General features: G+C 28.6%; 1 long non-coding RNA gene across 1 annotated transcript; it reads left to right on the forward strand.

The window, feature by feature from the left end:
* Positions 1–18,864: 18,864 nt before the first annotated feature.
* Positions 18,865–25,560, forward strand: LOC117909767. The gene is made up of 2 exons (XR_004650442.1): positions 18,865–19,166; positions 25,264–25,560. It is a non-coding gene; the product is annotated as an uncharacterized LOC117909767 (long non-coding RNA).
* The last annotated feature ends 2,089 nt before the right edge of the window (positions 25,561–27,649 follow it).

Consider the following 27,649-nt stretch of genomic DNA (forward strand, 5'->3'; position numbering starts at 1 on the left):
CTTATGGCTGTTGGTTCTATGAGCACTATGCAGGTTGGGGTGCTATGGTATGCTTCTTTCTTAATGTGCTTGAGTAGTGTGTAGTTGTTGGGGCGCTTAAGGAAAGTGTGCTACTCTTGGATTAGAAAGTGATTAAAATACCTTTAAATGCCAAATTCTTCATAACCTTAGGGAAAATGGAGAGAAATGGTTATTTTTTTAAACAAAAAAAAATCTTTTTTTATATTTTTCTCTTCAATTATGAGTTGAAATTAACATCCTCCTTGATATTAGAAAGTGATTAAAACACCTTTAAATGCCTAATTCTTCGTACCTCTACATGTGACATTTGACACTTCATAGCAATGACATTTGACACTTCCAATACATCTTGAACTAATTACATTTTCTTTATTGATTACATATACACATTTTTTAAGCAATTCAAATTGCTGTTAGAATTGTTTTACTATAAATTTTTATACAATTAAAATTTTTAATTTTTTACAAGTTTTTGTACTTCCTTAATTATTTTTAATTTATTCAGATTTTTAATTATTTTATTAATTTAAAATTTTTCATTTGAATTTTTTTTTTTTAAATCTATCCAAATCCAAGATGTTACAATGTGGAATTTTTGTATGGATTAATAGTGTGTTACTTGGATTTATTTTGCATCAATATAAGTTTATAGAATTATTAAGATGCATGCTACAACCTATTATAGGTTTCAGTTAGAATAGTCATTACTTACGTTACATGTTTTCAGGCTCATGGATATCACAAGCTAGCACAAGATTTCAGATTGTACATAGTCTAATTTGAAAAATTCTCTACTTGTATTATTGTTTATCTCAAGTATATAAATATATATATATATATATAGATAGATAGATAGCTAGATAGATAGATAAAATTGAGTTCAATTTGTGACATTTGGTTTAACTCATGGGGTTGAGACTTAGGGTATTATATGCATATGCATGGTACATCATGAGAAGTCCTTGCTTTTCTTATGTAAATTATTTTTAGTTTTCTACAAGATCTATCAAATGATAGACTATATCCTTTCTTAGTTGTAACTCCTTTCTCTTCACTTTATTTCATGACTTTTATGCAATACTATTTTAAGTATAACATGACTTTGATGTAATATTAAAAAAAAATTAAAATTCACATTGTGATAGTTAATTAAACATCAAATATTATGAAAGAGAAAAACTAATATGAAATGAGTAAAATGATAATCATGCAAATTATCTCATATCTAGCAACGTTGGAAACTAGAGTTGGGATCGTCGTCGATATGGATACCAAGTAAAATATATCCTTTTTAGACTTCCAAATACTATATATCTCTTTCCATTTGTCAAAATTTTTATTGTCATTAAAATAATATTAATTGATGGTAACATAGTAGATCTTTAATATATATAGCAAAAAAAAATTCCATACACATTATAACTTGAAATCTTCTTTTATTTGCCCTAATCACCACCGCACTCTCTATCTTATATCTCCTTTTGCATATATATAGCTCATCTTTTCTGCTTATTTATAACTTCAAATTTGATCATTTACCAACTTTAGGTCTGATTGACCATTGTAGCCATTGTCTCCATATTTGACATCATATTGTTTTTATATCCTCACTAAAACTAGCCTTTTATGTGCATCTCGATCGCCAAGATGGTCTTGTTGTCATCACACCAATCTTTCATACCTCTAGCTTATCAGTAATGACATAGTCATGTTCGATTGTAAGTTTCTCTCTTTCTTTCTTGAAAAAAAATGATATTTTGTATGATTTCTATTAGATTTTTTTTTTGTTTTATTTTTTCTAGATAGTACAAAAAAAATCAATTGTCAATCTAATTCTAGCCTTGAGTAGCCTTATTTTCCCCTTCCAAGTTTTCTTTTTTAAATTGTTTAAGAAAATCAAAAGAAAATAATCCTTGGTCTTTTTTGAATTTACATTAATTAAAAAGGATTTTAAAAAGAATTGATCCTTAGGGTCTCATGCATACAATAAATAATTTTCAAGTAAAATTAGGGAATCATTTTCCATCCACTTGTATGTTATTCAAGAAAAAAAAAAAAAAAACCTTAAAATCTTTTTATGAATTTCACTAGAATTTTTAGGAAACAAACTTTGAAGTATTAGAAGACTTGTAAAATTGTTGAAATTTTTTTTAATGAAATTTCTTTTCTTTTTGTTGGATCTTTAAGAAAAATCCCCTTTATCATTATTTTTAATAGATTTTTTTTATATATGATTATGTTTGTCCTTTTTAAATTAGGTTGTTTAATTAGATGATGCTAATATTTTTTATTATATTGCTTTGTGATTACTTAATTATTTAAGATCTTCTCTGCAGATGTACAATGATTAAGTTTTCCTTTTTACTTAAACTATGAATTTGTGAGTTCTCCTTTTTCAAAAGATAAAAAAAAAAAAAAAAAAAAAATATCAATTGTTGGGATTTGATATGATTAAGCGCATACTATTTAGGTCATTGATGTTCTTTTTATTTGTAGTAAAGACATAACACACCTACCCACAAACAAAAATAGACAAATAACTAGGTAACCTAAATGTATTAGTAGTTTCACTAAGGAAGTTTTTGTTACCTAGAAATAATCCTTCTTTTAAATCCCTAATTTTGTATTTTGTTGACTTCATTGGAAATTGAATAACAATTTCCCAAATAAGATATGAAAAGGTAAAAGATGTTTCTCACAATAATGAATAACATTATTAACCTTAATGATTCTGCCTTAGTACTAATACTAACCTACCTATTTAATCCATTATAATAAAGTTACTGAAGTCACTGCTAGGTAATAGCAAGATCATATATAAATTAAAATTGAGGTAGTAGTTCTTCTAGTAAATTGCATGTCTGTCTAGAAAGACATACATGGTCTTATAAAAAGGAGAGAAGTCCCCTTAGTTTATATGCCTCTTGACTTGAGTCTATGATTGATGTTTGTCCTTATATCAAACCAAACATTCCTATTGTTGTAAGTCTTTTATCATAGGTTTTAATGCAAAGGGACATTTGATTAAAAGGGATAATCTTAAAGTGATACAAATGACCTCTTTTAAAAACCTAGAATATGAAATTTTTTGAAAACATTTTTCATCATTTTTCATATCTCCACCTCAAGAGACACTTTTGCATGGAGGTATGTGATTGTTTCAAGCTTTTATATCTAATAAAAAATTAAGTAATTATTCCTCTTATTTATCTCCCTTTTTAAACCTCAACCAGTCCTTTTAAATCTTCTTGTAATTAAGCCTCATAAGAAAATATAAACTTGGTTATAATGAGTTTCATTACAATTCTAAATAACATATGTGCTTACCATATCATTTTCCTATTTAGGTATACTACTCAATGGCATAAGCGTTTAATGGTGTGAGTGGAGTCGGAAAAAGGTATAAATTTTACAAATTTTTTATTCTATTAGAATTCATTTAATAATTTAGAGAGTAATGCTTTACAAAATGTTCAACATTTGCATGTATTTGTTTTAATTGTTTGTTAGATGGGCATTGCCTATTTTAGTTAAGTTAATAAATTTTCATATATTATAATGTAATTGATAATTTTAATGTATACATAACGTATTAAGAACCCATGTGTTTTATTTGCAAATTATAGGAAAGGGGTGACTCGTTGGAGCTAGCTAACATTGCAAAATAGTTGCATACTACGAGAGTCTTTACAGGTTAAAAAAGGTCTTAATAATTGTATATTGTTTCTAAATTGTGTTTTCTCCTTTTTCTGAGAGACACTTCTAATGTTATGTAAGAGGATTCTAATTCCAATATGAGCCTCTTGAAAATCTAGAGACACCTACGTTCATAAGGCCTTGAAAAAGATGGGTCCTTCTAGTTCTTGCACTCTTGACTTTCTTCTTCTACTTCTACCGTAAAATGCTTCTGCCCAACAATGATATGGATCAACTCTTCCTTGAATTCAAGGAATCCATCCATATCATAGAATGGGTCATCTTATTTCTTTCTCTTAGACTCCCCCTGTAATGCCCCAAACCCAATTTAGGGGTAAAATCATAATTTAGAAATTATTAATTAATTAAAGTAATTTAATAAGGGTAAAAAGGTCTTTTCGTATTTAAAACCCTAGATATAAATTAGATTTTTCTTATCTTCTCTATTCAGAAAACCCTTTCACATAGAGATAAAAAAGATAAGAGAGCATAAGGCTAAAGATTTGGAGGTTTAAGGTTTGAAGATCAATTTTCCAGGTCATATTTTTAATCCTTAAATTTATATTTTATATTCATTAATTAGTTTTGAACACTTTAGATATTCTTTGGAATATATCAATTTTGATTAGAGCTCGTTTAATTAACTTATAGGTCAAAAAGATTAAAAATTTATGAATATAGTTTGATTTATTAATGGAGATTGACATATTTTTATTTCTCAAATGAATAGATCTAAATAAATAAATAAATAAAATAAGTGTCGTGTGGTTTTCTGGAATGGTGAAGAAAATAATAATAATAATAATAATGTAGATGTGTGTGGTGTAGTAGAGGGTTCAAAAGAAAAAAAAAAAAAAAAAAAGATGTGTGTGGACGTCCAAGGAAGGAATGAACAAAAGAAGAAGAAGAAGAAGAAGAAAGGTATTATTATTATTATAATAATAATGAGTGTAGTTGGTGGCTTGGAGTAATGGTGTTGCAGGGTCTTTGAAAGTAATAATAATAATAATAATAATAATAATAATAATAATATATAATATATATAATGGGGTGTGAGGGTGGAATTGTGGTTAAGTGACAGTTGGATTATGGGAACAATAATAATAATAATAATAGTTTCTTGTATAGGTTTTAATTTAATTTAAGTATATAAATAAATAAATAGTGAGGGTAAGATTATGAAAGAAAATGAATTTTACAATAATTTGGAAACTCACTAAATTAATTTATTATTCTTTAGTAAGTTGAAAATAAGATTCGGTAGTAATAATATTAGCATGAGAAATTAATTAGGATCCCTAATACTAAATAAAATATTTTTAGGATTGTCAAATTTTTACCTTTAGATAATTGTGTATGATATTATGTTAGGTGATGAGTAAATTCATCAAGCTAAATACTTCAAGTTTTTGAGCGTTTTTTCAAGGTAAGGGAAATTAATGCAGATTTTTATAAAAGAAAATAATTTCATTTTTATATTGTATTTTGAAATGTGTAAAAATATTATTTCTATCTTTACGCATGGATCAAATATGTGTTTTGTATGGAAAGTATATTTGAGAATTTTCTTTGTTTATAAAAAATGAAAAATTGAGGAGATATGATATTTTGTTTTATAAGCTTGAATTAATGAAATAAAGTGTTTGACTCTGGATTATATGCCCTAGTCAATGGGTTATAATTGTTGACATTTTTGGCCCTAGTCAACGGGTTATAATAGTTGATATTATATGGCCCTAGTCAACGGGTTATAATAGTTGACCTTATGACCCTAGTCAACGGGTTATAATAGTTGACCTTATGGCCCTAGACAATGGGTTATAATTATTGACATTTGGTTTTGTTCACCTTAAATGGAACAAATTTGAAACTAGTTACTCAATTGTGGAGTCCCACCTAATTAGGCACCATTTGTCATACGATAACCAAAGTAGAGATATTTTGAATGTATTCGATTTGGTTTTGATGAGAAATTGTTTTGAAATGGATATGAGAAAGTTTTGTTGAAAATTTTGAATGTATTAGTATTTTGAATTCAAAAGTTTTTATGAAAATAAGTATATGTTATATCTCCTATTTGCAAGCATGATTGAAAATGTTTGATCCATGAAACTGTATTAATGTTCCTTATTGGGCTTTGAGCTCATCCCCCTTTGTTGATAATCTTTCAGGTAACCTCAGTTCAGGCGAGGAGTGACCGTTAGGAGGGAAATTTGGCTTTATTAGGACATTTATTTAAACTCTCTTTATGTTGGACATTGTTTAGATGTTAAAACTTAATTCTCATTTGAATTATTTAAGTTTGGAGTTATTTGAACAATAACACTATAGTTGATGTATTAGTTTTTTTAAAGTTGATACTTGGAGATTGTAGAATTTTGTCCTACTACTCTAAACATGAATTTAGTAATCGGTAAATTTCTAGTTACAATACGAATGTTTGTGTCGTTTCCACTTTAAGCCTTTGGGCTTAAGGTGTTAAATGACCGTCATGCCCTTAGAGTGGGTTTTAGGGCATGACAGAGTGGTATCAGAGCACTAGTTTATGATCTTGTTGGGAACATGTTTTAGTTTACTTTGGGGATAGATGAGTGACGCATTAGTTTAAGTTTCAGTTTCGTCTTGTAGAAATTCATATTCTTCCTTATGAATCTAAATTGTCTAATTGGTTTTCTATTGACTAATTTAGTTATACCTAATGCTTTATAGGACAACATGCCACCAAGAATACCAGCATCTTCCTAAAACATCCCAGCTAATAATGATGTACCTCCTCCACTTGAGGGTTTGCCTCCCATGAATGCAGAAGGGCTTTATAGGTATCTTGAGACTTTAGCTAGTTTGGTTGAGCATCAGGCTAGAGCTATTGAGACTCAAGCTCTTGGAGAACCCTCATATTCTAGGGGTAGTTCATTTGATGACTTTAAGAAGTTAAGTCCTCCTTATTTTTCTAGTACTTCAAACCCAACGGAAGCAGAAGCTTGGATTCTCAAGATAGAGAAATTCTTTGATGTTATAGATTGCTTTGAAGAACAAAAGGCTTCTTATGCAGCATTTATATTATATAAAGAAGCAAATCATTGGTGGCATATGACCAAAAGGCTTTTAGAGGATCAAGGACCTATAGTTTGGAGATAGTTTAAGGAGGCATTTTACAAAAAATACTTTCTCGGCAGTGTTGACGACAAAAAATAAGAAAGTTTGTTCGTTTGGAACAAAGGGATATGACGGTGGCCCAGTATGAAGCTAAATTTACAGAGTTGTCACGTTTTGCTCCACAATTGATTGCTACAGAGGAGGAAAAGGCATTAAAGTTTTAGGATGGATTGAAACCCTATTTGAAGAACAAAATATCTATTTTCAAGCTTAGTGTCTATTCAGAGGTTGTAAATAGAGCCCTTATAGTGGAAAAGGATAATAAGGAGCTTCAGCAGTACAGAGAGCAACAAAGGAAGAGGAGTAGGAGTGATAGTGCCTATGATAATCAAGCACCAAAAAGGTTTGTTTCAATTGAGAGTCAGATTAAAGGAGAAGTAGTGCAAAATTTAGATATGACTTGTTCTATTTGTGGTAAGAAACATTGGGGTAAACCTTGCTATAAAGAGTCTGGAGCTTGCTTTGGTTGTGGGAATCATGGACATATGATTCGAGATTGATCAGAGAATAAGAAGTTTATAATTGGGAAACCTAAGAAGGAGAATAAGGAGGATAAATAGAAACCTAGAGTCCAAGGGTGGATGTTTGCTATGACTCATCAAGATGCTCAAGCCACTTCTGATGTGGAAACAGGTACTATTTGAATTTACACTTTATTGCTAGAGTTTTGATTGACCTAAACTCAACACACTCTTTGTTTCAATATCTTTTGTTGGTTTGTTGGGTATGCTTGTTGGTAGCCTAAACTTTGATTTGAATGTTGTTATTCCTATGGGACATTCTATTGTGGATAATATAATGTTTTGAGGTTGTCTTATAATGACTAGTTATATGAAGATGTTAGTTGACTTAGCACTTCTTGACCTTTACGATTTTGATGTGATTTTGGAGATGGATTGGTTAGTTTCCTTCTATGTCCCTATTAATTATTTTGGTAAAAGGGTGATTTTCATATTCCTGACCAATATAAGTTTTGTTTTAAGGGAAAGCATGTGGTTAGACCATTGTGTATGATCTAGGCTTTACGGGCTAGTTCCTTGCTTAGGAAAGGTTGTTAAGGGTTTTATGCCTATGTGGTGCAAGATGGAAAAGATACTATGTTCTATTATTGTCCGGTTGATAAAGGTTTAGTGAAGTAATCTTAGTATTCGGGAGGTCACTTAGGAAGTAGATGAAGGGATAAGAGAAAAAAAAATTCATTTATTTCAAGACTCACGTATGTCAAGTTTAGAGGACTAAACTTCTGCTAAGGAGGGGAGGATGTAATGCCCTAAACCAATTTAGGGGTAAAATCGTAATTTCAAAATTATTAATTAATTAAAGTAATTTAATAAAGGTAAAAAGTTCTTTTCATATTTAAAACCCTTAGATATAAATTAGACTTTTCCTATCTTCTCTATTCAGAAAACCCTTTTACATAGAGATCAAAGATATTAGAGAGCATATGGCTGAAGATTTGGAGGTTTAGGGTTTGAAGATCAATTTTTCAGGTAAGATTTTTAATCCTTAAATTTATATTTTATATTAATTAGTTTTGAACACTTTAGATATTCTTTGAAATATCTCAATTTTGATTAGAGTTCGTTTAATTAATTTATAGGTCAAAAATATTAAAAATTTATGAACATAGTTTGATTAATTAATGGAGATCGACAGATTTTGATTACTCAAATGAAAAGATCTAGAAAGAAAAAATAAATAAATAAAATAAGAGTCACGTGATTTTTTGGAATGGTGAAGAAAAAATGATAATAATAATATTGTAGATGTGTGTGGTGTAGTAGAGGGTTTAAAAGGAAAAAAAAAAAAAAACAAGCATGCATCTGGACGTCCAAATAAGGAAGGAACAAAAGAAAAAGAAAAAAAAAAAGTGTTATTATTATAATAATAATAATGGGTGTAGTTGGTGGCTTAGAGTAATGATGTTGCGGGGTCTTTCAAAGTAATAATAATAATAATAATAAGGGTTATGCTACGGTACCGAAATATACTTTTCAGTACCATACCCCAAATTTTGCACCAATTGCATCCTGTCACATGTGAGGATTGTTGAATAAAAAAGAAAAAAAAAAAAAACTTGTTGTATAGGTTACAAACCGGTCACCTCCTATGCCAAGAAAAAATAATCCAATGCAACACAAAAGTTTTAACTCTTTACAACATCCAATTCTATAATATGAGGATTTATTTTATAAAAATTTAAAAATGTTGAATAATTTGTGAAAATATAAATTTTCTAAAAGAAAAGAAATTAGAATTTATTTTATTTTTCCATATAAAAGTGATAAACCAAAGAGGTGAAGAAAAAAAAATAAATTTAAAACAAACTAAGTATTGTAAAAAAAAAAATTCAATGACATAATTTATAAATTGAGAGTCAATTAATTTATTTTATTTTAAATTGAAATTATTTGTGGAAAAAATTGGATGAATATTGAAAATGCGAAAAAGAAATATAATTGGTTTATGAAGTAAAAAAAAATGAATAATTTCAATGAATTCTAAGTCTAATTAGATACTTATAAAAAATAATAAAATAATAAAATAAATTTAAATAAGTATACATTGTTCAAACACTAAGTTAGTTATGTACTTGATAATTGTATTAACAAAATAATTCTTATAATTTAAATTTAATTATATAAAATATTGGTTGAAATATTGAAAATAAAAAAAAAATTATAATAACTAGTAAAAATATCAAATTTCACATCTCACTCTAATTTTTTAATCATTTTAATTTTTCCAGAATTTAAAAGAGGAAGAGAATTGGGAATCTTCAAATTCTTCGTACCCTTTCTAATTTTTAAGTATTTTCAGAGTTTTATATTTTTTTTTTTGGCATCGTTTGAACACCCCTTAAGTGTAATGAACTCATTTAAAGAATGTCCAAGCCATATGCAGTCCCAATTTTTTTAAAAAAAATTCAAATAAATTGAGAACGGGGAGTGTACGAAGAATGTGAGGATTCATCACATTCTTCGTACCCTTTCTAATTTTTAAGTATTTTTGGAGTTTTATTTTTCCGGACATCATTTGAACACCCTTGTAAGTGTAATGAACTCATTTAAACAATATCCAAGCCATATGAACTCCCAATTTTTTTAAAAAAAAATATTCAAAGAAATGGAGAATGGAGAGGGTACGAAGAATGTGAAAATTCCTCACATTCTTCGTACCCTTTCAAATTTTTAAGTATTTTTGGAGTTTTATTTCTCCGGACATCATTTGGACACCCCTTAAGTATAATGAACTTACTTAAACAATATCTAAGCCATCGAAAATCCCAAAAAAACTTTAAAATTTCAAAGAATTTCAGAATGGGGAGGGTACAAAGAATGTGAGGATTCCTCACCTTCTTCGTACCCTTTCTAATTTTTAAGTATTTTGGGAGTTTTATTTTTCCGGGCATCATTTGGACACCCCTTAAGTATAATGAACTTATTTAAACAATATCTAAGCCATCAAAAATCCCAAAAAAACAAAATTAAAATTTCAAAGAATTTAAGAATGGGCAAGGTACGAAGAATGTGAGGATTCCTCACATTTTTCGTACCCTTTCTAATTTTTAAGTATTTTTGGAGTTTTATTTTTTCGGGCATCATTTGAACACCCTTGTAAGTGTAATAAACTCATTTAAACAATATCCAAGCCATATGAACTCCCAATTTAAAAATATATATATATTCAAAGAAATGGAGAATGGAGAGGGTACGAAGAATGTGAAAATTCCTCACATTCTTCGTACCCTTTCAAATTTTTAAGTATTTTTGGAGTTTTATTTTTCCGGACATCATTTGGACACCCCTTAAGTATAATGAACTTATTTAAACAATATCTAAGCCATCAAAAATCCCAAAAAACAATTTAAATTTTCAAAGAATTTGAGAATCGGGAGGGTACAAAGAATGTGAGGATTCCTCACCTTCTTTGTACCCTTTCTAATTTTTAAGTATTTTTGGAGTTTTATTTTTCCGGGCATCATTTGAACACCCCTTAAGTATAATCAACTCATTTAAACAATATCCAAGCCATATGAACTCCTACTTTTTATAAATTTAAAATTTCAAAGAAATTGAGAATGGGGAGGAGGGTACGAAGAATGTGAGCCTCACATTCTTCGTACCCTTTCTAATTTTTAAGTATTTTTGGAGTTTTATTTTTCCAGACATCATTTGAACACCCCTTAAGTATAATGAACTCATTTAAACAATATCCAAGCCATATGAAGTCCCACATTTTTTTTCAAATTTCAAAGAAATTAAGAATGGGGAGGATACGAAGAATGTGAGGATTCCTCACATTCTTCTTACCCTTTCTAATTTCTAAGTATTTTTGGGGTTTATTTTTCCAGGCATCATTTGAACACCCCTTAAGTGTAATGAACTCATTTAAACAATATCCAAGCCATATAAACTGCCAATTTTTTTAAAAAAAATTCAAAGAAATGGAGAATGGCCTTACCAAGAATGTGAGGATTCCTCACATTCTTCGTACTCTTTCTAATTTTTAAGTATTTTTGGAGTTTTATTTTTCCGGGCATCATTTGAACACCCTTGTAAGTGTAATGAACTCATTTAAACAATATCCAAGCCATATGAACTCCCAATTTAAAAAATATATATATATATATATATATATATTCAAAGAAATGGAGAATGGAGAGGGTACGAAGAATGTGAAAATTCCTCACATTCTTCGTACCCTTTCAAATTTTTAAGTATTTTTGGAGTTTTATTTTTCCGGACATCATTTGGACACCCCTTAAGTATAATGACCTTATTTAAACAATATCTAAGCCATCGAAAATCCCAAAAAAATTTAAAAATTTCAAAGAATTTGAGAATAGGGAGGGTACAAAGAATGTGAGGATTCCTCACCTTCTTCGTACCCTTTCTAATTTTTAAGTATTTTTGGAGTTTTATATTTCCAGGCATCATTTGAACACCCCTTAAGTGTAATCAACTCATTTAAACAATATCCAAGCCATATGAACTCCTAATTTTTATAAATTTAAAATTTCAAAGAAATTGAGAATGGGGAGGAGGGTACGAAGAATGTGAGCCTCACATTCTTCGTACCCTTTCTAATTTTTAAGTATTTTTAGAGTTTTATTTTTCCAGACATCATTTGAACACCCCTTAAGTATAATGAACCTATCTAAACAATATCTATGCTTCAACACCTAACGAAATGAAAGTTGTTTCTCCTTTAAGACATCGTGTACCATGTGCATGATTGTTTTATTTTTATGTTCTTGAACAAACAAATTAGTATCAAATCTTCGCCATATATAACATATTGATATTGGAGCTTGGGTTGAAGATTTCGCAAAATATTACAGAGCACACAAGATGAAAACAAAAGGAATTCCAATTAAAGGTGGAGTAGTTAAAGATTTTGTAAAAGATTACATAGCACTCAAGCTGAAGACAAAAGGAATTCTAGTTAAAGGTAGAGTCAATTGCTCTCTCATTGGGGTGCATGTGATACAAAAAGAGTGTATCATGGAGAGATGAAATATTGACTTAATGAAATTTGCTCATAGGAGGAGATTATTGGAAAGTGTCTCAAATTCCTAATTAGTATATATATATATATATATATATATATATATATATATATATATTTTAAGAATATTCTATAGAATATTTCCTATGTTGATATATTATTGTAATATTAGATTTTCTTATAAAATAAGGAAAGTTATTAGGAATATCTCTATAATTATTTTAGGTTATGAGAGGAAAATTTTATTAGATAGAAATGTGTTTATAGAAACTATATGGAGTGAATGATAGAGATGTGAGAAAGAATAAGAGACACCCAATGAAATGAAGGGACTTGTGGTTGAGGTAATGGATACAAGAAGTGGGGAAATATGGAATGTTTTATGAACCTAATAGTTGTATCTAATTTCGTTCTTTGTAATATTCTTTATAATATAGTGGAAGATTCTCTCTCATTCGTGAATATAAGTATAATTAGTTGAGCTACATTAAAACTTCTTGTATCATTATGTTGATTATTTTATCTTTCTATTCTTAAACTAACTTTATTTACAATAAAATTCCTCTAGCACAACAAATCCAATGCTCAAAGAATGAAATATAATATAGTAATTATTTTATTCTTTCTTAATAACAATGGAAATAAGACGAGAGAATGAAAGAGGGAAGGATGTTGTAGTCAATAGCTTGTTAGATGAATTCATCATTTATTTGTATTAATTATTGAAGAAATTGCTTATGTTGTACAGTTGGAACATAAAATCAGTAAAGAAGAAGAAAAATTGATCCCTCTCTTTGTATTTCTCATTTCATATTTAGTGCATAAGAAGCATAGATATCATTTGAGGGATAACCTCGGTTCTTAGTTTATAGGGTCGTTGTGCATTTTCAGGTAGTATATATCACCCTACCTATTTACATTCTATTTTTAACTTTCCTTTTCCAATCGTGCGGCTGTCGCCCACATATTACATGTTATATCTAGCTTGCCTTTTCAAGCTGTTCTTGCTACCCATTCTGTTACGTGCTTCTAGCTTGCCTTTTAGGTGGTGTCCATGGCCCCAACTGTCACACGACATATTTTCTGTTCCACTATCATTTTGCAGTATCCGAATTGCCATTTCTAAGATAACTAGGCTTTCATCACTAGCAAGGCCCGCGAACGCTAGCTAATAGTGGATTTTCTTTTCTGTTTATGTTGATTTTAATTATTCGATAAAAATTCTAAGAAAATATTTTTTTAGTTGAATATATTTTATTTTATAACAGTTATATTTAACTATTTTCACTTTATAATTATACTCAAAATTAAAATTAGGTAAAAATATTTTTAAAGTCTTGTATGCTTTTTATTTTTATTTTTTAAAAAAAGGGTTGGATTTTTATTTTGATTTCCAAAAATAGTTTTATATTCTCAAAAAGTAAAAATAATTTTGAAAATAATTTGTTTGTTTTCTACTTGCAAAAATCAAGTCAATATGATAGACTTTTTTTTATTATTCTTTTTTTTTTTAATTATTGTGTAAATTATATAAAAATACATAAATAAAGCACTTTTCTACTACAATTCTAATATTTATCTTCTTACCTTTTTTATTTCTTTCTCTTTTTATTTTTTCTTTTCTTAAATGTTTTTTTGTTTAGAATAATTCCATGAAGTAAAGTGCAATTCCAGTTGTTATCTTTTATATTTTAATAAAGAACAAAAAATATTCGTTATTGACATGGTAGTGTTTTGTATATTAAAGAATCTTTGGGAGAAGGTTTTGTTTTGTATAATGTGAGTATTAATATTTACTAAATATATGGGATTTAGATATAAATTTTTTATTTTATATATATATTTATATGTATGTATAAGAAATTAAGGAATAAGATCCAAGGTGTTGTTTGCTTACCCGGATTAGAGGTCTAGGGCCTATTTATATTATGAAAAGGATTTTTAAAAATTGAACACTTAGTTATTTCTAATTATAGAAGTTAAAAATATCATTTAAATAGGATTATTATTTTAGTTTTTTGAAAGTTTAGGAAATATTGTGTTTAAAAAATTCTATTTAAATAGAATTAATAGTTTGTTTGTTTTTTTTTTTTTGTTTATTTCTTAAAATTTTTGGAAAAAGACTTGTCAAATAAGAAATAATTATTTACTTTTAATAGATGATTTTCCTAAAAATATTTTTAGAGAGAAGCCTTCCACTGAAAGCACATCAAAGTGAAATACTTTGAGTTTGTTTAAAAGTGTTTTTTTCAAAAAAAAAAAAAAAAAAAAGCCTAAAAATTGTATTTTTTGTTTCTTTAAGAAAAATAAAATGTTTGGAAAAACTTTTAAAAATTTTAAAAATCATTTGTATTGTTAAAAATCACTTATAGTGTTTTTATAGAGTAAATTTGATAGGTGATTCTTGTAAAAACACTTCCAAAAAATCACTTGAAAATTTTTAATTATCTTTAAAAATTTTATTCAATATATCTAAAAAAATTATCCAAATATTTGAAAGTTGTTAAATAATTCAAATACCATTTTTATGGTAATAAGTATTTATTTAAGAATAATTATTCTTTGGAACATAATACATTTTGTAAAAAAATAAAAGATAATTTAGCTCTCTAAATTTCACTAAAACTATAAAATCTCCCTTGTTATTTTTTTATGGTAGGAGTATTGCTCCAGTTTTATTCTCCTTTCCTTTTTTTGAATTTTTTTTTAGATTTGTTGTTGATATGAGAGAGATTTTCATGATTTGAATCCTTAAAAAACAAACAAACAAATAAATTGTGAGTTGTTCTTGCTTTTTTGGTGAAAAAAAATGGTAGAGGCTGGGACGAGTGGCATAGTGGCAACAATTTACCTTGCCATCATCCTATGAATCATTCAACCTTTCATTTTATTATGTTTACCACTGTCCCAACCTATGATAGAAAAGTAATGGCACTTTAGTAAATATTTAATAATATAAAAATAAACAACAAAATAGTATTGTAGCTTTTATAGTATAAAGATATTAGCCTTTTTTGACATGATGTGTTTGATTTGTCTTCCTATGCTATTGCTTGGGTGTTTGATTCATGATGAATAAGATCAAACACAAAAAATGGACTGAATTGTGGAAAATAATATGGAAACATAGCATAAAATGGATACAAATAAAAACTAAAATCGGTGAAGAAAATGAAATGAAATCATATCTAGAAGGACATCTTCCGATTTGATAAAGTTGGAATAGGATTCCTACTGTGGTGAATTCAATTTCACGTCATTAAATTCTTATTTTTGGAGTTTTAAGTCCATATTCATTCCTAAGTCTCCTCATAAATTTAAACATAGGTGCTCCAACCAATAACAATTAATCAAACATGTAAAGAGCATTCATTAAATTCTCAAACATTATTTATGGTAGATCTATAGAAGTATTTAGAAGAATTTCAATCTAAAAAGATGAAAAACCACAAATTAAGAGATAAGAAACGAGATTTACTATAGAGAAATACACTCTTCACTTGATCTTCACTTTACAATGATGCTCCTCCAGATGTGAAGAGATTTAGCTCCCAATCATGAAGAATTTGAGCTTCATTATCATGTTTGGTTGATGGGAATGTGATAGGAAATGATATGAAAAAGTGGAGGAAAAAGTAAAATTCAAATTCAAAGTAAACATTGAGTCAAATGATCAAAAATCAAAAGATTCAAGATGTCTACTACAACTATCAATCACCTATTTATACTAACACCATGTCTATGTGACAAGATCTTACAATGCCACCTCATCAATCCAACTAAACATCAATGGTGAAAGCTACTTAAAATAACCATGAAGTGAAAATTATAAAACAAAGCTAAAAAAATCAAGTTTTTACAACAATATATCAAATCTGGAAGTTGTGGTATCAAAATTCATTTCGATACCACATTATGAATTTCGACAAAGCTATACATTAAGAATCTTTATCAACTTCTGCATTCTGATACCACATTGTGAATTTTGACACAACTACACACTAAGAATCTTTAGCAACTTCTCCTCCCTTGTATAGAACCATTTTGATACCCAAACTGATGTATTCCCTTGCATTGAATTTGTCATAAGCTCTTTCCTTAAACCATGATTGAAATTGATACATCTTTAATTGTATTGAAATCATAGAGATATGAGATCTTCCATTTTAATAGAACTCTTATTCTTATCAAAACCTTTCTTTGATGCCTTATTCTCCTTTATCCTTCCCTTTCCTTATTTAATCCTCCAAATGTGTTTTCAAACCTTGTTTTGCTACATAAAACACTCAAAATTCACATTAGCAACCAAAATAGAACTTTTGCAATAACATAAGCTAAAATAATTAATTTGTGCTCTCTTTTATGTGAAAATAACATGTTTTATCAATAGAAAATCACATAGTTTGAGCACAAATCAAAAGACATACCTTTGATTTGAATGCCTTCAAATCTCTTTCTAGTAGTTGTAGAAACTCTTGAAGACTAATAGATCTTTCAACTTATGGCTCTCTCTCACGGATCTTGGCACAAAGAGAAGTGTGGTCTTCTCTCCTTAAGAGTAGTTAAGGGTTTTCTTCTATGAATGGAAGATCTTGGAATAGTCTAACCCTTAACCTTAAAAGGGTTTATATAGACTTATAACTAGGTTTAAGTGACTTAGACCCATCCTATGGGCTTAGGTCACTTAATCTAGCCCTAATGGGCTTTATTTAATTCATTGACCTAATGAGCTATAATAATTAAATAGCCTATGAAGAAACGATAAGCCACTTAACTATAAAAGCACTTGTATAACCTTGTGGTCATGTAAAAGCACTTATATTCACTTTCATACATAGTTATAATTAAATAAAAATAGAACTACTTTAAGTCAAGTGCCACCAAAGTTGCATGAGCTCGAACGAGGACCATTGGGACCGGTAAGAAAATACTATTGGGATTGAGCCCCTAAAAGCAAGACATGATGTAGAAAAGTTAGACTTAATTATCCCTTTATTATCCTTTAGGTGTATTAACATTGATTTGAGCATTCAACTCATGTTTCTTACAACCTTTTTTGGGCTAGATTAAGTGACCCAAGGCCATGGTGGATTTAAGTCACTCAAGCCTAATAGGAAGACTATAAATACCCCTTTAGGGGTTAGGGTTTCCATGTCTTTCCATTCTCCCTTTCAGTCCAAAGTGAAAACCCTAGCTTCCACCCTTGATATATCCACCATCTCAGTCCTTAGACATAAGGAAGAGTCATCGGGTGGAAGATCTTGTGTGTTGTACAAGAAGCGCATTGGAATCACATAGGCCACATGCATAAGATGCACACAGGCCGCATGCATAGGAATAGCATGTGATGCGTATAGGCCACGTGCACAAGGATTGCATGGGACACACATGTGTGTAGTAGCACAAGAAGAGATTATCTAGTTTTTCTAGGCATGTTCGTTGCCCCAAGGAATTGATAAGAAAACATCTAGATTCAAGTATGAGCACTTTTTCTCTAGATCTTTATTCTATAATGGTTTTTGAAGCCATTATTTTCCATTGTGTTAGATATAAAGAGCCTTTAGGATAGATGCATGCACCCTATGAGATCTAAGGCATGGGAACAGAGTAATCGTGGGTTCCTAACAACTGGTATTAGAGCCTTAGGGTAGGTTCTAGCATGTTAGATCTATTTTAGGGTGTGCTAAATTTGTTCTAGGTTGTTAACTATGTTTTGCAAGGTAATTCTTTTTCATCCCATGGCCCTAGGGGATGAATTAATTTTATTAATTATTCATATATTGAATGAATGAATATGATCTATGCCTTTTGATTCTCTAGATGGGGGTTGTAAGCTCCTTTATGGGAGCATAGGAATTTTTATTATTGTAAAAATTTCAATTTTTTGTATTTATCTATTTTTTTGAAGGTTCTTTTTGAGATTCTATGGTGGTTAAAGAAAAAAGAAGCATTCTTGGAAGTTCTTTGTTTGAGATGCTTGGCAGCACAATGTTATCAACATTAACTCAAAATTGTGATTATCTCTAAATAGTTTCCTAGTGCAAACCACATACACACACACACACACACACATATATATATATATATATATATATATATCACTACTACAAAAAACTAATATAATGACGCTTCATATCTTGACGCTTATTAAAAGTGTCAATATTTAAAGAAAAAATGGGTTAATATTGGTGTTTTAGGAACAACAACGCTTTTTAAATATTATAATGACATTTTTAAAACTAATATAATGATGCTTCATATCTTGGCGCTTATTAAAAGCGTCAATATTTAAAGAAAAAATGGGTTAATATTGGCGTTTTAGGAACAACAACGCTTTTTAAATATTATAATGACATTTTTATTATTTGGTGTCTATTCCTTAGCGCTTTTAAGAGCGTCATGGTAGGAGCTTGTGTTATGAACAACCTTGACACTTGTTAGAAGAGCCATGTTATTTTTTCCTATATAAATCCCTTGTTTCTTTGAAACCCTCAAACCCTGATAGCCATAAAAAAACTTAGGGCACATACCCACATTGGCAACCCACCACCATTGCCACGGAAGGCGACTCCCCTCCCAATGCCTTTACCTTCTGCACCGCTATCTTCCTCTCTCCCATCCTCCATTCATCATGTCCTTTCTTCAATTCCTTTTTCTAGTCCTCCATTCATCACGTCATCTCTTTGATTACCAAAGAAATTGCAAGATCTTGGTGGGGCTGCTTCCAACGAGCTCGATCTCACCAAGGCTACACAATTGTATCGTGAGAACACCGAAAAGAGGTTTCTTTTTTGCTTTTTTATTTTATTTTCTATTTTATTTTTAGTTTTTGATTTGGAGAAAACATAAATTATTTCTAACTAGTGTTGATTTGTTTTTTTTTTTTTTTAATGTTATTTATCATTATCATTATTATTATTTTTTTCTTGAACTTGAATTTTTCTAAGAAATCATTTTTTTTTTTCAGATTTGTACTAGAGAACAAATCATTTTTAAGTGGTGTCGATTTGTTTTTTTCTCTATTATTTATCATTATCATTATTTTTATAAAAAAATTCACTTGAATTTTTCCAAGAAATCATTTTTTGGATATGTTGTAGAGAACAGTTATTAATAACAAGATAAGATAACAAAAAATGATTGAGTTGCATTTGGCATCTTGTAAAGGATGAGGCGCTCTGCTCCTATAATAAAGAAAAGAGACCCAGTTCTTTGCCCTAAGCCATCCATCAGGCCCCTTCCATGGCATCTCTCATAATTTTTTTTTTTCTCCTTGTTTGTGTTATTTAATTAGGAAGGGCCCATTTTTAACTAGTTGATTTATAAGCATCTAAAGTAGGTTTTTGATTCAAAATCAGGGCCTCGTCTTTTGGAAGCTCAAGCATAGTAGAGATATTTTAGCCTCCAAAGTTTAGAAAAGATTGAGAATAACAGTGACTGCCTCATTTGTTAAATAATAAAAGTTACCCTTGGGATACCTTTACTTTTCTAGATCACTTACAATTTTTGCACAATGCAACCTTAAAATTTTTGGTTTATTTGTTATGTTATACAAGATAATTTAAAATTACAAGGTTGCAGGTGAGAATGGTACAACTAACTAGCTTAGAGTAGTTTCTCATCTTAAATTGCCTCAACCACCACCAATTGCTACAGTGCCATTAGGAATAGGAAATAAATTCCCATTTTCATTTGGTTAGGTAGGATGCAATGTTTAGCGGTCATTAGTTTGATTATAGCATAAACTAATGCTTGTTATGGTTTTATTTCCTTGTGTTTGTTATCCTTTACCTTGCTTATGTCATCACTAATGTAAAGATCACATGCTGTTATGGTCTGAGTAGAACATCTTTCTTCCTTTTCACTAATTTTCTACTACTCTAGTTGCAATTTCTATTTGACATAGAAAATTTTTTATACATGTAGTTTTTGTTGGTGGAAGATTTGGTGTATTCACAACGTCCTTATTGTTATTTATTAACCATAATAACTTCCTAAAAATACTAAAAAAATTAAAAAAATTCCCAAACTATATTTTTGTTTTTCTTCATGCAATTGTGCTATTTGGAGTTGCTTAAGTTTTTTTATTGAATCAAGATTTTTCTATCTAGAAATGTATTTATTTCTTTAAATCAACTTATATATTTCAGTAGTCTTTATCTTGAGAAATGACATCTTATAATGGGAATATGATTGCTACTGGAAGCATTGGTTAAATAAGCATAGCATGCAACTGTCTAATTCATAGGGAAAGAAAAATCCTGGCTCAAATTGTCAATTTATGAAGTCATTCTTAGATGAAGTGAGAATGGCAAGGGAAATGAATATTGACAAGTATTGTTTTCTTGTCATTTGTAGCTTAGACTTAATGACATGTAAACATGGATATAAATGGTTTGGTATCACTAATAGGATATTGCACCTTATAGTCTAGCACTAATTCTTGCAACTCTTTAACTCTTTTGCTTAAGTACTCTTTGTTGGAAGTCTCATTTTTATTTTTATTTTAGGCTTTTCTTGCTTCATGTATTTCATAGTTAAATGAGCTAAATAGATAAATTTTGTGTAAAATATAACTTAGATTTGACAATATCTTCTAGTGTATCTTGATCACGTTTTACACATGATATGTAAATATCTGAGACACTAAAGGAAAATGTATTTGGGTTATCAAAGTACACTTGGTGATAATGTTGTGCTAAAATGACTATATTATCATCTTTAGTAACTAAACTCTTTCGCTGACAGTCCTGCCAGATTGAAAAACCTAAAACAGGGTGCATTTTTTAAGACTTTTCAATAGGTTAGAGAGGTTTTTGGATTTTATGCAAAACAGAAAAATTCTAGTATTTTCTATTATTTTTTAAATGATACAATTCCCAATTTGATTCAATATTGGATCAAATTTATATGAAAATTTAAATCTATTGGTATAGGTGAAGACAACTATGCTGAAATTTTTTTGTTTTGAATGAACTATTTCTGGGGTTGATTTCTTAACCCTTGTTCTTACTATATTTGAATCCATATATATTTTTTATTTATATCCTTTGGAATATAGTTTCCATATTGGTATTATTTGAAAATTTTCATGGTGAAGTAAAATTTTTGAAAAATAATTCTTTTAGAACTCATCAAATTTTGGTTATTGAATTTCAAGGATATGGTGACTTATGCTTCACTTTTGAGCAATAGAGCCCATTAAACATGTGAACTTAAAATTTTTATCTATTATTGAAAGGGCCTACTTTCTTTGGGATTAAGTTCCAAATCTTGACAGGTTGGGATGCAAATATTTTAAATAAATTGGGTTAATGGTTCTTATTGGTAGCATGAGTAACCAATCAATTGATAGGTTATGTATGTAAACTTATGGAATAAATAGAGATTAATTGTCTCAAATACTACTAATAATTGTTCTCATATTCACATTTTGAATTTTCAAACTATGGGTTTTGTTTCTTGAATTTAGACCAACCATGTCTTCAAACTTTAAGATGTGATAATCAAATTTCCCAAGAGGTTGTTCTCCAATAGCCTCTCTCATGTGTGGTATATGAAAAAACACCTATCTATAAACAAAAAAAAACCATGAACATTTTTTTTTTTGGCTTTCCACCAATACAAACTCTAATACCATGCCTCTATTTGTATAGGAAAAAAGATTAGAGAAATATGAAAGATTGACATGAGACATGTACCATTAAGTTTTTCAACATTCCTTTCCCTCTCAACCAATTATAATAGATAACATATGGACCCTCTTCTTAATGAACTTGTTAATCATCTTAGTTTTTAGGTTTGGAAAAAAGAGGAAGTAAAGCTTTCACTCACATTGCAAGCTGACATCATATAGTTGCTTGGGGTTATTGACTTTTTCTTCTCCAATTTTTTTTTCTAAATTTTTATGAAGAAATTTAATATCACTATTTGGAATGATAGGTATTGCAGCCTAGTCCATGAAGAGTTTTAGCAACAATAGGAATCCTTGCAACATGTTTGTAGGCCCCCAAGCAGGTCCACAATATCCTATATAATTTCCTGTTTTCTAGTATTCCTCTTCATTTTTAAGATTTTTAATTTTTAATTTTTTTATCTTATATATTATTTATTCTTTTTAAATTTTCTATTTTATTTTTAGTTAATCAAGCCAACTACAATTAGGATTATTTTGCTACTAATTTTTGGATTGAGAGGGTTATAAATATTTCATATATAAAAGATTTGTCAATCTTTTATTCATATATTTGATTTTATTTAATAACATGAATTACATTAGAATTCTCTATTTTGAGGCATGAACTCTCCCTCTTGGTAATTAGATTATAATGCTTCCTTGAGATTTATGTCTCTATAGTACAAATTTAAAGGCATGTATTATGTGACATTTGCTTGAAATGAGTTTCCCTCCTATCAGCTACTTCTATTGAAACTCTTGGAACTTGGATTCTATTTAAGCAAACTAGAATCATGGATTATACTTTAACTTGTATTCTTTTTTTTCTTTTTTTTTTTTAAAAAAAATTTATGTTTCTTAGATATGTACTTTCATGGGATTGATGAAGCATTTGCAGCATGATTCGTAGCTGCTTTTTGGGAATTTGGCAATTCTCAATTACATATGTGATTCTCATTAACTAAAATGTTGAAGATATTCTAAAGTAAGCTAGTGAATCAACTCTTCAGCATGAATTATGAGGTACTCGATCAATCTGAATTTTAATAGTATGTATGGATCATTTCTTTTACTTAAAAAACTATTTTTATAAATCTGAATTTGGCAAAATTTGGATTAAACTATTTATTAAAATTTTAAGGTAAATGGACACAAACTTGTTCATGTTGGAGATATAGCTATTGCTAATAAGAAAATTATTAACATTTGTACTTTTAACTTGCGCCAAATCAAAGATTTTTACTCACCATAACAACTTAAATGGATCAAGTTTGATTGGGGCAGGAATTGATCTTTTAGAGGTGAGAATATTATAAGGTTTTTTAGAATTAGATTTGCATTCTTGCCTATTGAAATTATGGCTTTTACTTTCATAGTCATTCTATTTTGCTTGGTATTCATGTGAGAATGCTAACTAAATGGGAAATTAAAATAGTGGCCATGCCCTTTTCACATGTTTGACATTAAACTACACATGGCAATTATTTTGTTTATTTTGGGACATGCTAAAATCTATTTGTTTAATTGGTTGATATTGTGAGTTGAACTTGTGAATTTTTTAAATTAGATATAAAATGTAATAGAAACTAAATTGTACAGATAGTAAGGTTGGTGTGGGATCCTTAATGGACAAAGCTTTTGCTCCTCAATTGCTTATTAGTAGCCTCTACATAGAAGAGGTGCATGTTAAGGTTTGACTTCTTACTATCCCTTGTTCTCCATTTGTTTGAAATATTAAATATTAATCAAATTATTGCCAAAAGTTACTTTAGATGGCTTATTGACCACAACTAATACTAGTAGGGAAATACAAAAGTTTGACTATTCTATATATGGGATCATAAATTTGTGTTCTCAACATGTTTGGATTTTTTCTATCTTTTCTAAAATGTTTGTTTATAATATTAATAAACAAGAGATCCAACTTTCAATATTTGTCAATAATATATCTTCATATTGTTCAGTGCAATGAGTTGCACTAATTAGACAAAGTGGTCTTCTTATTACGGATATAGGAAAAAAGCAAAAAGAAAAAAAAAAAAAAGGCTATCATTCTATATGAGAACAAGGAGTACGAGGTAATGATTGTGACAACTAGGAGTAAGGGGTTAAGTGCTAATAAGATAGAATTATATTTGTACTATAACTTTATAATTTAATTATTTACTTTTATAATTACATGAGATTTTTATGATATCTTAAATCAAGCAATGTCATGTTTCTTGGTTTTGTTAAAATAAAATATAAAAATAAGTTTATACTTCCTATCTTAGGATTTTTATCATACCTCATCTAGTAAATTACAATCTCCTCTTATTATCAAAATAAAAAAAAATAAAAAAAATCAAAGGAACTAGTAAAAAATAAAAACTAGTCAAATAAATAAAAATATAAGAAATTAAAAATAAAATTTAATAATAACATAGTAATAACGTAATGGTTTTCATCATGTTTGGACCTTGGTATTTTTTTTTTATTGTGCATAAAAGGACTTATTCTTGTATTCAATAATGCTTTAAGAGTTCACCATTAAATGTCCATATGGAGCAACCCTAACTCATATATACGCTTTATAATAAGCGTTTGATGCATATTTATTCACTTAGAGTCTATGAGTTCATTAAAGATTTAATTTAACTGTTAACTTATACTAAAAATACAATATTTTATCCCATAAAAACAGAATTTATTTCTTCATGTTGCTGAATAAAAAATCAAACTTTTAAAAAAAATTTGAGTACATTTTTTCCTTATTTTGGGGAAAGCATAATATGTTAGTTGAAATTGTAGTTTAGGGTATTTTGTTGATAGAGTACGAATTTATTTATTTAGTTTCAACTCATTGGTTTCCTTAATGAAATGTTTTGTATGTCTAGTTTTACTTTGATGAATTCTTTTATGAGGTATTTTTTGAAGTAATTGCTCTAAAGGTGCAACATAGATATGACAATGGAGAGCTTTTAATCTACATTAGAATAATCTATTATATTTTATTTTGAAAATACCTCATAATGTAATTTTTTTTTCGTATAATGAATTGAAAGGAACACAATCCATGTATGTAAGAGGCTAAGAGGATTCATGTAAGCAAACTTGATAACCTAAATTAATTTTGTGAAGGTTATAATTTCATTTATGCTTATTGTTTATTGTATGTATATATAATTTAGATGTTTTCTACTCTTCCTTATTTTTATTTATAGGTTGCAAAGGAAGCTTGTTTGCTAAAAGAAGAGAAACCATTGTGTTAAAGAAGACGAAGTCAAAAACCATGAAGATTACATAGTGAACTCATTAGGAGGTTGAACTATGCTTTTAAAGATTATGGTTTATTTTAGTAGTCTTGGTACCAATGTTTGTTCTTATGTTAGAATTAGAAATTCTTATTGAAATATTTTGATATAATTAACAAGTTTATGTGTAATTAATATATATAGGTGGTTACATTACTTGTTTAAACTAGGTTCAAGTATATCAATATTTGGATATATTTTAATTAATTAAATTTGATTTTATTTTATTGGTTGTAATTGTTTTTTTTAATTATATAAGAGATCAATTATTTTAATAACTGAATCAAAATATTATTTTTTTAATAGAAATTGTTCAAAGATGACGCTTTTATAAGCATCATTATTAACATGAAACAAAGAAGACATTTTTAAAAGTGTCATTAATAAGATTAAATCAAAGAAGGCATTCGCATAAGTGTTAAGAGTGGTAATTTTATAAAAAATATTTCAATAAAAAAATGTTCAAAGATGACACTTTCACAAGTGTCATTGCTGAAATTATTCAAGGATGATACTTCTTAAAGTGCCATTGAAAGCATTAATAAAAGATGGTGCTTCTTGGAAGTGTCATTATTAATTGTAACATTTAATGACAAGGGCAGAGATGACACTTCGAGGAAGCGTCATCTTTTACCTTTCTTGATGCTTAAAAAACATCATTATTTCACTTTTTTTCTTGTAGTGTATATATATATATATATATTTAAAGCTTAGGAAGTCATGAATCCAATGGTTCAAGCATATTGCAATTCAAAGTTGAAATGAGATATGATTGATTGAAGCAAGGCTATGTAAAGTGCATGGCAAAATAGTGACGTCAACTTTGAGCTAAAATCACCACTATTTCCAGTAGGTTTCTTAAGGAAAATTACATATGGTTTTGAAGCTTAAGAAGCCAGGATTCCAACGCTTCACAATTCGGAGTTGAAATGAGGGAGATATGGCCAATCAAAGTAATGTTGCATAAAGAGGATGCTGCTACGAGATTGCCTACAGGTCCAAATCTTTTTGCTTATTTGGGCTAAATTTTGGGTCTCTCCTTTTTGGCTTATTTGGTTGTCAATTGGGCCTTTTGGCTTTTCAGTTTTCATTAACCCTATCTTTGGTTGCAAGAATATTTTTTATAATTTGGATTTTATCCAAATTTTAATTACTAAATATGCAACAGGGTCCCTAAATGTCATAGGAAAAGTTTCTATTTATTTATTCCCTTGTTTTTATTATATGCTCTTGATTAATTACATGTGTGGCCTCAAGATATTTTGGTATTCTTAATTGGAAATAAATTTTCATATATTTTTCAAAATTAGAAAACTTATTTAAATTGGAATGTCATGGTTACGAAATTTTATTTAAAAAAAAAAAAGTTGGAAAAGGTTGATGAGCTTTATTCCCTTTATAAAATTAATTCTTAAAGATTTTAATTTTCTCAAATCTTTCTTTTAAGGAAAAACTCTTATTTTTTCAAATCTTTATAAAATAGTATTTTTCCTATTTTGCATAGGATTCCAGTTTAAAGAAAATAAGTTAATTTTGGAAATTCATGATAGATAATTTATTATTAAGAATGGTTACCAAAATAAGTATTAGAACCTAAAGAAAGGTTTTTTAGTATTCTTAGTAAATTTTCATGAAAAGATATTTTCCAAAATTATTTATTTAAATTGGTTGTTACTAAGAAGATTGTTATTTCTTTAAAACTATCTGTTAATTAAACTTTAGGAGGTTTTGTTGTTCTTTCTTAGTGAGAAAAGGAAAGCTATACCTATATAGTTGGTCCTCTAGGCTCTCCCTCCAGAGAGAAGGAGGAAGTCGTTTTGTTTGGATAGTTGAATGATAAGAAATAAGAGAGTAATTCTTTTAGCACAGGAGTCCTAGTTTAAAAGATAAATAATGGATTTGGAAGATCTCATGATAGAGAATTTATGATAAGAAGAGTTACCAAAATAACTTTGGAAAGTTTTAATATTTAATGGAGATATAAAATATTTTGAAAATACTTTCCAAAATGGATTGTTTAATTCTTTTTTGGAAATAAACATTTTTGGGAGTTTTTCATAGACAATATTTTATCAATTAAGGAATTACTAAAAGGTTCTATTTTTTGTAGTATTTAATGGAATAAATTATTATGAAATTTCCATAAAAATATTTATTATGTTGGAAAAGTGTAAGGAGTAAGGAAAGTAAATCTTAATAGGATTTTTTTTTAATAAGAGAAGCAAAAGTTCCTTTCTTGGATAAGGTGCTCTCAAGATTATTCAAACTCTCATAAATTGGTAATTTTCTTATTACA

The sequence above is a fragment of the Vitis riparia genome, unplaced genomic scaffold (genome assembly GCF_004353265.1).
Source record: "Vitis riparia cultivar Riparia Gloire de Montpellier isolate 1030 unplaced genomic scaffold, EGFV_Vit.rip_1.0 scaffold345_pilon_pilon, whole genome shotgun sequence".
NCBI lineage: Eukaryota > Viridiplantae > Streptophyta > Magnoliopsida > Vitales > Vitaceae > Vitis > Vitis riparia.